A 17,521-nucleotide genomic window follows, 5' to 3' on the forward strand; every position below is an offset into this window, starting at 1 on the left:
ACAAAATTATATAAATAAAAATAAAGACGGAGTTTTAAAGAATCCGTTTTAAATGTTAGTCATCTGAATTTTTGAGGTGTATATGTGTTATAAAACTATTTTAAAGTAACGAATAAGGTTTATATTAATGTTTTGGGAGTTATTAATCGTATAGGCGTTTATTATTATAATTTTTTGGTTAGATTCTTTTAATCGATTAAGTTAGGCTTTTATTTAATTCAACAAACTTTTGGCATATTTATTTTCTGTTCATGTGCTAAAATTCGATCTGATTTAGGGACAGAATTTAGGTTAGGCGTATTTAAATTTCAATCCAACCCAGGTTAAGTTATGCGCACAAATTCTATCCATATACAACCTAAAAAAGTTCAAATATCAAAATGTTAACATGACACCAAAGTGTGATTTATACTATAAGTCTTTTTTAAAGATTATGAATTCTGTTCCTTTTAATCATTGTTTTATTCATCGAAAGGGGACGATAATCTATTGTGGGAAGAAAATGTTCGTTGTGCTAATTTTTTCAATTAATGATGATTATATTATATAATGTGCCAGTATTAATAATAATGACTTTTCCGACATTTATTTTTCAATCTAGTTTTATTAATGCTTTTTTGTTTTTCTAGACATAATAGGTAAATTATGTAAACCGCCTTTTTTAGAAATAGATGTTGATATATAAAAACTAGTTTGTTTGTTGTTTTTTTTTTAATTTTTTCCTCAATACTACATTGTATATATAATTCCTCTGCTGTGATCATTTTTTGTTACATTTATTCCTTCTAAATATGTTAAAGATCAGAGCTCAAAAAATAAGCGAATGAACTTTTAAGGAAGACAAAACCTTTAAAAAAAAGTTTTACCCCTTTGTACGTGAAGAAAACTTGTACAAAGTAACAAAATAACCACTTGCACTGCAGTGTTTTAATTATTTTTTGAGGCTGCTAATTACCGTTTACATTTTCCAAACTTTTTTTTTTCCGAATGGTGGTGTCCCCCCTGCGTTGGAAAAAGCGGCCTCTTGTTTTTGCCACTGACTACCGTCTGCTCTGTGGGTTCTCTCCTCTTGTTCGTTACCGGCAAAATCTTTTTTTTTTTCACCCTCTCCTCTTTCAACTGGAAGCTCTTGTTTATGTGAAGATAATATTTTCCTTTAAAACTAGAGTTTTAATTTGGAATAAAGTACTTAATTCTTTGTCTTTGTTTGAATTGCTAGACGACTAAATAGATGAATTTGGTAGAGGGGGGGGGTAATGACTAACGCCAACAACCTGTGGAATAAATTTAACGGAATTAAAATTACAAATCTTATTTCCCAACCTTTAGAACCATTTCTGTGAATGGAAATTTTCTTTTACAATTATAATTCAATGAATTGTGGCAATGTTATTTGCCTTTTACTGAACTGAATATGTTCAGTGGTAGATTAGATAAGAGAGGATCGCAAATAGTTTGATTTTAAAACTATTTTCCTGATCGTCAAATAAATATGATTATAAAAAAATGCACCTTTTATGGTTGATAAAATACTAGGGTAACATTGACATTTTATCATTATTGGTCAGATTCCTGCGTTTCATTACATTTACTTAATAATTAGAATATTATTAAATTCAAACATTTGTGTACAGACGGGATGACGCATAGCTTGGAGTCAATTAGTTAAATCAAAGCATATACATATCTACAAAGTAATAAGTTTTTTTAAAAAATATTAATTTTTAGCGTGTTAAAAATGCATTGAAATATGGGACGAATGCCATCTTATTAAAACGGCGACTGCAAAATACAAAAATTTGCCAATGAGCACGCTGCTCTTAAAATGATGTAAGAACTGTCAATAAGTTGAATAATTCATAATTAATCTCTATTTGCTATTCGATTATCGAGGAGGGGGGTGAGAAATTTTATTTGCCTGCAAATAATAGAGGTATTATAATTCTCATAACTTAATAAAGTGAAATACTTTTGATATATGTATTTTATTTCATTACTCTTTCGTGTAATATATCGAAGTCCTGTAGCTGCATTAACATGTATTTCTAAATCTTGTTAGGATTCCCAAGTAAAGTAATCTCCAATTCCGAAGAAAACATAATCGATCGATCGGTTCCTGGCTCCACCACTAATGCTGACTTACGTCACAAAGAGGGGGAGGGGGAATTCGTAACCGCACTTGCGCAGATTCAATTACAAAATTTATGTGATATGATCATAAAAAAGTAATTTCACCTCTCAAAAAATTGATGAACTTTGCGGAATGAAAAAAAGTATTTTCAATCGCAGCTATCTGATGTGCTTGTTATTAGAAGCATAATATAATATATTTAATCAAAAAAGTTGAATTCGTTTAATATTATATATTTTACGTAAATAATGCATTTAGAATTTGCTTTGTCTATAGATGAAAATTAAAATGTTCCGTTTGTCCGTTTTGAAGAAAAGCGCACCTTTATTTTAGACGAGTTGACGGCTTTTCAGGCATAAATAATATCGATTTCTTACCGTTTTTTGATTTTTAACTGCTCGCACTGTAACGCGAACTAATAGAGTGACATTAGCTTTTTTTTTTTTTTTTTTTTTTTTTTTTTCATATTTAAAGATCTAACAGATTGTTAGAATGTTAATCACACTTAAGTGACCTTGCTTCACTGTCTGGTGTTTGTCTGGCATCGAATTGTGCTAGGTTGTATTACCAACATTATTTTACATATAAAAAAACTTCTTTATTATTACCTAGCTTCTAGTTTCACAATAATTTGAAAATAAAACTCGGGGAATTTTTTGTTACGACAAAAGTATTTCATTTTTACATCAAATTCTATGAAACAGGCTACTCTAATTAAACATCTTTCGGTAGAATATAGCTGTTTATTTCCACATATATATTATTAAATGTGGTTTCATTCTTTTTAGAGAAAATTACTCTAGAATAAATTTATTGTAAGCAAAATTTCTCAAAAAAATAAATAAATAAAGATTTAAAGAAACACCAATGCGCAATTTTTTCACTGTGATGTATGTGATCTTGCTTGCTCAAATTTTCAATTAAAGTCATTTTCATTTTTTATATACTTTCTTATTTAATATGGTAATATACCTGATATACATGTATGTAATAAACATAATTGTAGAAATCGCCTGCAGCCCTTTTTGACATTGAATGGAATAAAAATCTTTTAAATTTTAAGTTAAAGAAAAATAATAAATCTATCTATACGATCTTCTTTTAACTAGCCATTATGCGCAAGATTAAGATAATTTTAAATACACTATGTATTATTTTCTTTAAGGCAACAGTAGATAGATTACATTATATTTTCTGAGAAGTAAATATCTTTCTGAAGAAATACTATTTTCAACGAAATGATCCCATTCAGTTGGTAATCATGACTTAATTGCAGTGTCGAACTTCTTTTTTTTTTTTTTTTTTTTTTTTTTTTTTTCGTTCGTTCTGCTGTTGATGCATGATGTTTGAATATTCGCGAACCTCATTTCACAAATATAATTACTCTCCAGCTGCAATTGTATTTGATTTGTTTCCCTTTTTTTTTTTTTTTCGAGGGGAGATGGGTTTTTTAAGGACATAACTTTTACAAAATTTGCAACTAATTGTATTCTTATTTAATAGAATAAAAAAAATATATATATATAACCTAGAAGAGACTTTATTGAAAAAAAAGTGTCCAGATGTTATTGCTTAATTATCTAAAATTTAATACGTTTTACATTTCTTCATCTGTCAACACAGGGTGAGAAGTTTTTGAAATTATGTACATTTCTTATTATGTCCCTGTTGCAATCTTCTACTCGCGAATAGTTCTTTTAAAACAGGTTCCTTATACTGTGATTCAGAAAAAGGCCCAGCTTATTGAAAGTATAATGTTACATCATTATATGCATTACATGTTTTACTAGTTTCTATGAAATCATTCAAAGCATAAATGAAATTTTTTTTCTATTCTTTTTATATGCAAAATATTTTAATTTAAGATTGCTGAAGGTTTTAATCGATATAGCTTTGTGATTGAGCTATCGAATATTTTATTTTGTACCATTATCTCTTCGTTTAGAGTTTCTATTTTCAAATAGCAGCAAAATCTGTTTGTAGATTTTGAAGATGTGGCAAATTCTAAAAAGCGTTTCGTTAATTTTATAGTTACTGTCCGACTGTTTAACCTTTGACATGTTGTATTAATGTTATATATAACTTTGATAAGACATCGCAAAATTCAGTGCCCCATAGTATTTTTTTAATTTTAATTTCTTGTTAAAATTTCAAAATTAACTACTAATTACGTAAATCACTTTTCTAAACATCTTATCCCTCTTTTACATATTGATATTGAAATCGCCATTACCGCGCACTTAAAGAAGCAATGTGAAGATTGCGTAAACCCAACTTGACAAACGGACCAATCAACTATCTATTTCAGCAGAGGAAAGATTTTACTGCGAATTTTAATGGGACTTTCATCAGATTGCAATATATCGTAATAATTTCATGTATTCTGCAATACCTCGACCAAACGGGTTAGTTTTAGTTACGTTAATTCCGCTTAACCTCGGGGGATGAGGCAGGCCCGCATAAATCAGAGCCGTACTACGCGCTTAAATTTCCAGCTTCTCTGATAGCAGTTATTGGTAGTAAAAAAATATGTCTTGTTTTCCAACTCTACTGGTCCGGAACCATAACCGCAGGCTGCTATAACTAACCGGATTGTGTACTAAATGACGTCACGTGAAACGTGCATCGAATAGCGGAGCCTGTTTTCCCGCAGAAAGCATGCCCAGCATAGGAAATGAACGCATTGCCCTAGCTTGAAATTTTTTCCTCCTGGTATTTGTTTCGCTTGTGCAGAAGTTTATTTCGTGTTGTGATAGGTATATGGTGGATAGGGATCCTTATCCGAGAAACTCTTTTGGGGACACGTTCTTTTCTGTTAGGAGACAATGAAATCATCCATCTTGGAAAAAATTTATCAATTTGAATACAATGAATATTGTTTTTAGCGTTATTAGAATCATATCCGATGGTTTAATTTTGACAGATATTGATTTAATGCCAAGGCCTATTGTACTGCTATTTCATTTTCATCTTTGTTGTTTGGAATTTAGAACTCTTTTTTCTTTTTTATTATTATTATTTTTCTCTTTCTCATGTAGAACTTTTCCCAGTGATTCTGGAATGAATTAAAGCAAATGTGCATAAGAACTTCCTTTTTGGAATTAATATCGTAATCGTAAAATAAAAAGTGGAAGTATTAGTTCATTCATTCATCAATAAAATAATTCTTCCTCTGAGGTCACACTGTCCACTGAACCTCTTGAACTACTTTTCATCTCTAATGCAATGGAACTGTGCCAACTCTGTGAAGTCTCTACGCCCTGTGATATCGCGATGTGTTATCATTTTTAAAAAAGGAATTTTTTTAATCTCCGTTAAAAGAAAAGAAGACATGAATTTACCTTATGTTTTTTTTTAATTTCTAATACTTCATTTTAAATCGTTTTCATCAGTATATAAAAATTATTAATTATCATTTAATTAGAAGATTAACTTTGCCTCTGCTTAATGAAACCTGGAATGAATTTCGAAATCGTATAGCATGAGTATTTTCTTATATTAATTAGATTAATCTTTAACGAAACAAATATCGGTAGCAAAAAACAAAAACACAACTTGTTTTTTCATATAACGTGAACATTTGATTGATTTTTTTAATGTCCAAATTACTAAAAATCCTCAGTGCTATTTAGAACAGTATCCTTTGAATATGATTTGGTAATAAGTTACCTCAAAAATTATGAAATACCGCTATTTATTATCTACAAGATCAACGGTCGTCTCTTCCTCAATTATGTATAAATTATATTATTGAATTCCTAGTTATAATTTTAAAAAACAGCTACCGAACTTTGTTTATTCATTATTTGTATTTTTAACTACGCACACTGCAAAATTTTTAATCCTGGTGCGATTTGGAAGCCACATATTTGAAATCAGAGATTTCTTATATTTATAATGAAAAAAAAAAAGTTTTTATAATGTAAAAGTATGCGGTGCCATATTTTGGCACAGTACTTTATATCGTTGCAAGCTAATATAAATTGCTTTTATTTAAATAATATTAAGTTTTGATGTACTTAATTTTTAAATAATTGTTTTACTTCAACTTGGAATATCTTAGATTACAATATCTATACAGCTCCATGATTGTGTGTGTTTTTTTAAGCTTAAAATGTTAATGTCATTTTAATGTATCATTAATGGCTGATTAACAAGCTATGCTTATCTACTATCGAAAAAAATGATTTCTCTCATTAACGTTTGTAATTAATTAAATAAACGACTTTTGTTCTTCTCCTTCAGCAATAAGCAATAAAAGTCTGCACCTTGGAAACGCATCCTATATATATATATATATATATATATATATATATATATATATATATATATATATATATATATATATACTTATAATTTGTTTTGTTGCTTTAGTAATTAAAAAAAATTATGTTAATGGAAACATTGTAAAATAACATTGAACCTTTATTTTTGTATACGTCAGTGGAAAGTTTTTTTTTTTATATGTTTATACTACGTTTTAGCCATTATCATTCGTTTGATGAAATAAAATACACCAAATGCAGCACTTTTACATTGTGACGTAGACGGCAAATCGCATTTTTTGCTGCACTCATGAGTTGGGATACATTTTAGTTATTTTGTGACTATGGAAATGTACTGAAAATAGTTTCCTTTTAAGTTAATTCATTACAGTTTTGGAAAAGTATTGTGGGATTTGTTTTAACTGCGAAAAAATAGTATTTTGCTGTTATTAACATCATTAGTTATTGATTCTGCTTAAATTAGACGAAGATTAACTCAAAAGGTTTAGTTTAAATTCATGTTAAGAGAAATTATTTCGAAATTGATGCTCTTTTTTAAAAAGCGCTCTCCCAATTGTAAAATGTATCAGAATTTGATTTCTTAAAGTATTATAAGCCACTAGAATGAAGTTGACTTGTTGTGTACTTTCAAAATTCGGGTTGTACTTCTGAAATTTCCCCCTTACCCCAATGCCTTTCCACAGGAAAATGTTTTTCATGATACTAGATGTATTTATATGAGGAAAAAATAAATGGTTGAATAGGTTTTAGCTAATGGTAAATACAAAGAAATTCGTTTATCTAAGGATAATCAGAAATTATTTGTGGAAATATGTCAAACAATGATCTTATCTTTTTGCTTATAAAAAAAAAACTGACGGAAACTTTTTTTCCCTTTTACATTATCTGATGCCTATAATTCAAAAACCCAAATCTCAGATCTTATATCAAATTTGTCAACGTATTTTAATCTAAAAGAAATCTAATATTCCAAATGTCGTGAACTCAAGTCAATTGAAACTTCACATCTTCTTCCATATACGTTGATATTTAACTGTCATGAAGAATTAAAACATTTCAGGAAAAAATTATGAATAAATGTATTTGCTTTTATTTGTTTTATTTGGAATTAAATCCATTTCACTTTGTCCTTTTTATTACACGAACATTTTGTTTCTTTTTGTGGTGTTTGTGCAATAAGACAAAGAGTTACAACTGTAACTCCGTACCTTGATTTACTACTGAAACACTGTTATTCATAAATTAAATGAAATCTTAAAAGACATTTGAAAGATGTAACCATAACCCGCAAAAAAATATATCTTACTTGAAAGGATATTACTTTTTACCAGAAATGCTTATTTCAAGATCGCAAAAAAATATATTTCTTGAAATGATCTTTTTTTTTTTTTTTTGCTAGCAAACATTAATGATACAGTGTAATTGTGAATTCAGAGCGAAAGCAAATTTCTGACGGAAAATGTGACTCAAATAAAACATTACTTACAATATAATTCAGGTCACAGAATTATCAGCTACTGCTGTAGAAAATTTCGGGTGCTGGACGTAATCAAATCGTGTTATGGGATGAAACATGGAGAGAATTTCGTCAACGGTCTATCGGGCCTAATACCACCTAAGTACTTTGAAATTGAGTCTTAGAGAAAATAAATAGAGCACAAAGTGATTAACTTTATTTTAACGTTATGATTTCCTTCCCCCGGCAATTTCAGGAGATCAGCGTCCCGTGTCCTGCGTTGGCGAAGATACGAATCGTTCGAAGTATCTCTTGAATTTAAAATTCTGGCGCTAACTCATAGAATTGATTTAAGAGCTCTAAGTGATGGTATCTGTTTTATGTAATATCGAGCAGCAAATACATGATAAATTTAAAGTTATAAATAAAGTTCTGGATTTGCAATTGTAAATCTACGAACTATTTTTCTAAAATTGAAACTTTAGATCTTTGCAACTTGCTTTGAATGAATAGATTATATCTAACATTTAATAATATTGCTGATGCATTAGAGATTGAATGCTCTGAAATATATTGGATAAAGTGACATTTGTGAACAATTGAATTTTCATTTGAATGCATTTTCAAGAGTAAAATATTTAGCTTAATGTCTTTTTTAATACAATCATTGTTTTTTCTATTAATGTATCTTTGAATTTATTTTTAGTAATCTTTCTCTTCTTATCTGGCTGGTTATAAATCTTAATTACTTCTTATTTTCAAAATACTGTACGATAACTCTCTCATAACTAACATATAATTAATCTTTATTATCAAAATAAGTACATCTATAAAAATATAAATCGAAGCACTCGAAATTCAAGCATTTTAAGATTTAAAAAAATTAATGGACCAGCAACCGGAAAACAATTGTCTATATAAATGGGTCCTAGTAACTTTTACAGTACATTACATATTTCACAATACTTCTCACATAATATTTGTAGTCACTGAAAGGCATATTATTTAAGTTATATATTTTCACATCAATAAATAATAATAAATAATCTTCATTTAATAATATGTAAGGCAATTTTTAATAATTTGGAGTGTAGTTTAATTTTATTGCTGAGATATGAAATTTCACTTGTGTTTGTGTGATTTTCAAAATTATTTATTGAATTGTAGTTAATATTTCGAATGCCACAAACTTGACATAGATGCATGACCTCAAGTATCGAATGTTACTGCTGAGTTAAAATTATTTTAATGAGAACCTCATGATTACCTTATTTCTTCCATATTAAAACTAAATGGGGAAAACTAAATGAAAAATTCTAAAGAAAAATCTATTGTTTATTGAAAAAGACTTATGTTTAAATACAATCGATTTCCGGAAAGCAAGTGAAAAATCTGAAAGTAGTGCAACTAATATTCAATGCCGTTCATGGAATTCATTCAGAAATTATATATTTAGTTAACGCAGAAATGTATAAACATACTTATTTTATGGTTTCAAAGATATGTCTGAATGAATTTTGTGAAGCAGGATTTTATTTTGTTTTATACGACAAATCAAGATGTATGTATTTGTTTCTGACGTCTTTCCATAACAAATTTTTTTTATGGTATTCAAGATTATTTTACATATTGAAAAATCATAAAAATTAAAAAAAAAACATAATGTAAGTATATAAATCTTTTAAAAATATTGTTATGAAATCTTCCCCTTTAATAATGAGTCACAATAAATTTCCTTAAAACTTAATACTGGAAGTTCCCTTCTTTTTCATTCCATGATGCATTTGAAAATGAAATTGGTGAATGTAATTATTTTTTTACTACGAATTAGTATTAATTTTCCTCCGTTTTAGATCTTAATTGTAAATAATTTAGCATTCATTAGGATTGTATTGATGCATATAATATATAATCAAATAAGTTAAAATATTCCTTGTAACTGTATCTTCACTAGAATTTTTTCACAAGCAAACAGTTAAAATTTATATATCGCCAATAGAATTTTCTTAAATGATGAAATTAATTGTTGATTTGGTCGTTAAAAATTTAATATAATTTTATTTTTTAAGTACATATAAATTAAATGATTGTTGCCTGAAATTAATAAAAGAAAATTAATGAAAGCAACTAACTTGATTAAATTCCTATCTAAAATATCTGAAAAATTTACTTACGGATTTAAATATGCAAAAGTGTAGTTAATTTTTGATGTTTGTGTCTCATGCAAATCTGAAAATTCTATCTATCTGAAAAGCTTCTTTTATTTACGTGAAAGAAAACCACAGCGCATCGCATTCGTCTTTTACCCAATTCCACCATCACAATGTTGCTCTGTGCGATCCTCCAACAAACCTCCTAACTTGATCTTCGCAGGGAGTCATTCTTGCCCACTTTTCCTCAACACTGTTGCTTTGCTTAAATTAAATTTAATCGCGGTAAGATGCAATTAGCTAATTTGTGAGAACTACACGAAAAGCGCAGCAGTTCTTCCTCTCGATGGTGAAGCGAGAGAAAGAAACGCTTTCCGCCTCTCCTTCTCTCTCTCCCTTTCTCCCTGCCCTCGGCGGAAGCGACGTCACTACCGGTGCGAGTGGACAACGGGGATCATGTGACTCAGGTAGTTTTGGGGAGGAAAAAGGGGGAGAATTTTCGACGGGACATCCTCGGCTGCGTTTGGTTTTTAATAATTTGTTCTTTTGACTTGTGAAAGAGAAAAATCATTTGATATGTAATTTTTTTTTCTCTTACTTTTTCGAAAATTCATTAAGTCCGCTTATAAACATATTTTCGACATTTTTTGTTAGTTGGATTCGTTTTATTTATCGCATATTTAATATTTTTTTCTTTTCGTAATACATTTCTACCTAAATTTGTTGAAAAACAATTTGTCACGTAAATCTAAACCGTATGAAACAGCAATTTTAATCGCGTTCTTCACCCGTTGGTTCGTTGAATTATCTTTTATCACTATGAGCATCATAAGGTCACAAATAAAAAAATCACAGTTCTAAATCTAATGTTTGTTATTTGCATTAAAATTTTTTTATAAATATTTATAAAAAAAATATTACGAAAAAGAGGCATTATTGCAAAATCATATTTTGTCTGAACAAAGTTGGCATCAAAATTATATTCTCTTAATTTGATTGTCGTTAAAATTTCGTCTTTTTCTTGCGAAGTAAAATTCTAAACTATTAATTTAAGGATTTTCGATAAATCTTAAATATACACAGTGATATTTTTTTTTTTTTTGAGAAACAGTCAATGCATTGATGAAAAAGTGCCTTAAGCCGTGATTACATTTGCCTATGATCACTATGTTTATTTAACTTTTGCTTTTATATTGACTTACAGAATGTGCGAAGATATTAGTTTATTGTCAGCTTAGTTGTGTAGCCGTATTTCTATATATAATTATTTATATGAGAATTGAACTACTTTTTTAAACTCTTGCATCGCAAGCATCTTTGAGCTTTCAATGTTATAATACTATATAGTGAATTTCTATATCTCTTCAACTTTTATATTGTTAATCAATTCTTAAAAAGGTATTTTAATCTTATTTTACAACAATATATTTCATTGTTGAAGTGAAACTCAAATTGTTTTCATTCTTGCTTCTTATATTTTATCTTGTCTTTTTCCATTGTTGATCGATGTTCAAGTTATGAAGACTCGACCTATTTTTCGGTATTGAATAGGTTTATACTCAAAGTCTACTGTTAATAAAATTTTTGAAATTTTTTTTGTACTTAGTTTTAGGATTTAACTTTAGATGTAAGTAATGATGGTTTTTATTTTAATTAGTCAGTTAGTCACTGTTGATTTTTTCTGTAATAAAATTGGATGTATAAAAATATATATCACCATACTTTAAACTTGAAATTTAACTTTCTTATTGTAGTGCACAAAACATTTTTTTAAATTATTATTCGGAGAATTTTTTTATTGTTCTGATATATGATATATACGCATATATATATTAAAAAATGTATTACATGGTATAAAACCTTACTTTTCATTTCAAATGACATTAAATTATGAAGGCAAATGTCGCAATGAGCATAAGAGTGACTTTTAAAATTGAAGAATTTCAAGTCTATGAAAATTTAGAGTTCAAAATTACTTTACTGAACAAAACATTAAAAGTAAATTATGCGTAAAAGATTTAATCGAAATTTTTTCGCACATGGTAATCCCGGCGTACTACCTGGTCTCCAATATTTATTAAAAGCACTATTTTGATTTTTTTTTTTTAATTAATAGTTCTGTTTGCGCGTATAAACCTTGCACTTACATTCCTTTCCAGTTGGAGATCGACTGCTTTTGCGGTTTTCCAAAAGATGTTTTCAGATTTTTCTTATGCAGTTTTGTGCATTCACCACTGAGAATTCTTTGTGTTTTTTCGTTATTTTTTTATACTAAAATGTATTATTATTTCTTAATTTACTGTTTAAATATGAATTTTGAACAGATAACGAGCTTAATTCATTCTATATATTGGAAGAATAATTTTTATTTGAAATGCTCGAGACTGATACGATCATATCTGTAATTTCAAAAAGTTTATAGATATATATTATTTAAACTGGAATATTCATTTTTATATTTATTTTAAAATTTTCCCATTTTAGAAACAATAAAATTATTAAATTACAAGAATGATTTTTATTTTTGAATTTTCTGTTTGTTTCTATTTTAAATTTCTTTAATGGCGTCACAGAAAAAAATATAAAAGATGTGTCCAAATTCACTAACGCTTATTTTTATATATTTTTTCCAAGAACTTTTCGTGCCAATTAAAATATAAATGAAAAACGAGGCAATGTAAATTTTTTTTTAATCCTGTAATCTTGTATTTCATTTGTTGCTACTAAAACGAACAAAGAAACGCTACGTGACTTGTACGGCACACTAAACACTTGTTTCCTTTTTAAGTTGTGCTTCGACAGATGAAGCCAATAGATGTTATGCCTCCTTATTCGCTGAAAATAAATTCACTTTTTCTTTTAAATAAATCTTGTTGCAAAGAAACCTCATTAAGAATTGTTTAATATCTCTATGTTACTTTTTCTCGAGTCATTATTAGTATATTGAACAAAGGATTAATACGAAATAGGACTGTGATGGAAGTTAAGATCGATCTGTAGATAAAGGTCACCTAATGACATGATAATCGTCTTCCGCCTGATCGTTTGTTTTAACGATTCTATTTCCTTACTTTGAAATGTGGATTTTTGTTTTCTTTTACAGCTCATGAATATCGTTATTTTGTTTGAATGTCAGAGTCCTGTTAGTTTGCTGCGTAATATATTTGTTATGTTATTGAAATATATGTTGTTGAATCATTTCTAATACACATTGCAATTTTTTTACAAATTTTTTGTTGTTATTATTTTATGATCATTTTAATATTTTTCTTAATACTATTTCAACAATATTAATGGTATGATGAACTTCTGTTGTCAAACCAATATTGAGTTGGATGCAATAATGAAAAGAATATGCACATATTAAATTGTTGATCACTTCCCCCTAACTGTGATTATTTTTTCATAATTTAAAAAATAACTTTAAAGTGCGTTTCGTTTGATTTATATATTAAATATTCTTTTCATTATATATAAATTTAAATAATTTTTTAAGTAATTCTATAATTGTTTCATTATCTATTGTTGTTTAATCTTATAGTGCTAGAAGAAGAAAATGTTATATCTAGTTAAATAATAAATTTACAGAAGGTATCTATTTTTAGTAATAATATTTTCAGAAGAAAAATTAAAAATTCTGTTATTGTAAATTGCATAAAATTATATAATATGTGCCGCATTGACGATTCATTTTACTTCTCAATTTCACCCATCTCAAAAACTTGTACTTAATGTTGTGCACCTATTATTACGTCCTATTTGCATATTCTTTCGACACCGTTCTGTAGAATAAAGTGCTAACCATTTTTAACATCTAATAAAACTGGGCGTATGTATTACACTGTGTCTGGAACTTACGTATTCCATGCAATTTGTTTCCTGGTTGGTTTTTCCGATGTGATGTACGCAATGAAAACAATCTTTGATTATATTCTTCGTAAAGATGTGAAAGGAGAAAGATTTTTCATCGTTATTTTATTTTAGATCTTAACACAAGTGAATAAAGGAAGTAAAAGACTATCTCTAACGAGTTGCATTAGCAATATTTTTGGTTGCAGGTTATTGATAGAGTGCGAAATTTATGCTATCGAATTTATTTCACCCTATTCTTTGGCAACGTTCGATTCAAAAGTGATAACTTCTTAAAAGACTAAATATTGTAATCTGTATTTAGTTGTGCTATCCTCAAAGAGATTGCGTTAATTTAATTTTTAATTTAGCATGCAATTATCTTTATGCAAACCTCTAAACAGGAATTTTAATGAACACATCTTTAATTGCTAGAAAAAGTCTCAGTTTTTGTGAATTCAATTGCTTATACAATTTGATAAATTAATATTTAGCATATTCTATGTTTCTGTGATCTATGCAGTATCCCCCCCTTCAAATTTTCAATCTTTCTTCTCTGAGTGAGTCTGTTCTATAATTATTATAGACGCTATGAGATTAAAGTAATCATAATCAATAATAATAATAATAATGAATGGAAATGATGTATGCAATATTTTTTTCCAAAAAGTATTGCTAAGTATTTGTTTATTTTAATATCAGGTGATTGAATTTAAGTATCACATTGCTTTAATGTTATGTTTAGTTTGTACAAGGTGTATACTTTCTCAAAAAATGTGGTGATAAGATATTCGAAAATTGCTATGAATTCAATTTTTAATACCACATCTGTAGCTTTCACCTGTAACCTTTGTATTTCAGTTCCATTTTGTAATTTTACGAGTCATCCCTGTAATACTTCAACAAGAAAATTACTGATATCTTAATAATCAGTAAATCTTGTTGAAAATTAGGAAGAACTTTATAACTATGAGCGGAGCAACAATATTAATCTTCTTTTAGGCATTAGATCGATTAGAATAAATCAATTTTTTGTCTGTTAACCCGTTTTAGTTAGAATTTTTGAAATTTTCGTTCACTTATAATAATAATTATTTCATAACTTGTATTCGTTATTTAACCAAAGGCATTAATACAGTTGCAATGTATTACTTAGAATTATATATTGTTGGAAAACCCATCATGTATTTGATAGTTGACTTTAGAAAGTTCGCTTGCCTTTGAAAATTTTACTTGTTTACTTAACTTTAAAAAAAAAAATGTTTGTTTTCAATCATACTTCTTATATTCTAGTGAGAAGAGGCGATTAAGTGCACTGAAATTTCGAAGAAGGGTTTAATAAATTAATGTTTTTCGCAAAATCGGTTAAGTTTGAGAAACGAAACTTTGGAGAGAAGGCATTAATTATTTATAATTTCTGAAAGTTTTTGTGTACGTTCGCGAAACGAGCGGAACTCCTCCGTCTTGTTTTGTATGAAATAATTATCTCTATGTTTTTAAAATATCATTTAGTAACGCTAGGTAAATTTGTTCTTTGGTTTTGCAGATTGACGAGATATTTTTGTCAATTTGTAAATACGCTTGAGTAATTCTTGTTACGTATTCAAAGGCTTGTATATGAATTGCAAATTTAAATTTTTATTTTATTACATTGCGTTACAAAATTTATAATGCATCATGAGTTGTTGCGTGTAACGCTTGCATTAAGCATTGTCAGTGGTCATGCTTTAATGATTTTGCTGAAACATTTGCAGATATTTCAAAACCACCTCCGCGAATTTCTAGGTTCAGATACATTTCTTCTAAAAATTCTGTTCATTGTACTGTATCATTACATATTTTCAAACTAAAAAAAAAATGGATGTAGTAAATAATTGTTAGAGTAGAATGATCGTGTGTAGGATTTTTAATTTGTTTCTGATTTTGTTATTTTTTATAATGTTTTGAGTGTTAGTATGTGTATCTCCCGGAAATGGTAGTGAATGTAAGGGGAAAGCCAGTTAGTTGTCATGATTCATTGATGTCATTTTTTCCTCTCATACTCACTATTATTTGCGTGCATCCATAGAACACGATAGCGCCATCTGTTGTTTTCAATTACCATTAAAATGTAAGTATTAAGAATTTGAATCTAAAATGCGACCTGGCTGTTTTAAATAATTGCCTAATTTTTTTCTGCTAAAAACGAACACTTTTTAATGGAAATGAAAAGGAAATTTCTATGTACATGCAACTGCTGAATGTAAAGTTTAATTTTCTTTCTTGTTTTTCAAAACTGATAAACTATAAAAAAAGTAATTTACATTAAAACTGTCAACATTTCTAAGCTTAAGTGTATTGGGTCTGTTAATGAATGTATAAAATTGGATGAGAAAAAAAAGAAACATTTTTGTACGATTTTAATTTATTAAAAAACTTATGAAAAATTGAAGAATTATTTTATAAAAAAGTTTAAAATTTCTTGTCGTGGCATATTCAGCTGAGAAAAGGAGGGAAAATTATGTTCTTTACAAATTTTGCATCAATAATATTGAGCTAAAATTTTAATTTTTAAAACAAGCAGATCAATGATGTATGCATAATTTTATTTAACATTTCTTTTCTATATATGTTTTAGTTCAGGCGATTTTTTTTTTTTTGAAACTCTCCTCATCTTAAGCAAATTATTTAAATAATTCTAATAATGTAATTTATATATATCATTGTATATATATCATTTTCATCCCTGCCAACAATATTGTTCGAATTTTATGTAAATGTATATTTGTAATATTGTTGCATATCAAATTGTGAATCACTGGCAATGCACAAAACGCATTCTTTAAGAACCAATTTATCCAAATCCGATGATATTGTGGCTGTATCTGACTAGTCATAGATACACTAATATATAATACGAGATTCGTATTTTTTTTTAAATTTATTTTTATAAATTTAAACATTTACTGCTTTTAAGTTATTAATAATGCATACAATTGAGATGCTTTCGTACATAAAATTACATTTTTCGATGGGATTTTTTTCTCATTTTGCCAATACATTCAGAATTCATTCTGTCAAAAACGTGTTTCTAAAAATGTATGGGGAAAAACTAATGAAACATTTTGTAGATATGCAAATGCTATTTGATCGTTTTCATTGCAAACATATACAGAGATCAGCAGAGTCAAAATCTAACTACTGTTATAAAAAAAAATCACGAAGAAGAAATGGCCACATTTCTCGCTTTACTGTTATTGAAGAATTATTTATTTTATCTTTCTTTTGTGTGATTTATTAGAATCAAAATCAAAATGAAATTTTCTAATTCAAATATTCATTTTGTAGAATGCTCGTTTTCTTCCCGGAAATTGAGGTATGTGTTTCTTTTCCGGTCGTTTTTTACATTTCCGAATAATTTTTTTTATAGGAGTTATAGTTTTTTTTTTAGAGGAGTTGTTTTCCGGGGGAAAGAAACGATGTGTAAATAAATTTTGAATCTATTTGAATTGTTGCCTTTATATATGTATTTTTTATCCTGTTTTTTCCCCTCATTTACATCTTTATTGGATATCTTACCTCCAAAAAATTAATCAATTGGCTTAGCAAAAATCTATATTTCATCTGATTTCAATTTCTAATCTTTTTTATTTTTTAAAAAAAAGATGTA

At 27.9% G+C, this 17,521-nt stretch overlaps 1 protein-coding gene across 3 annotated transcripts in view; it reads left to right on the forward strand.

Moving 5' to 3' along the window:
• LOC129979982 (uncharacterized) overlaps nt 1-17,521 on the forward strand; it is a 67,465-nt gene that overhangs the window by 11,752 nt on the left and 38,192 nt on the right. The gene's annotated exons all lie outside the window — the stretch shown is intronic.

Source organism: Argiope bruennichi, chromosome 1 (genome assembly GCF_947563725.1).
Source record: "Argiope bruennichi chromosome 1, qqArgBrue1.1, whole genome shotgun sequence".
NCBI lineage: Eukaryota > Metazoa > Arthropoda > Arachnida > Araneae > Araneidae > Argiope > Argiope bruennichi.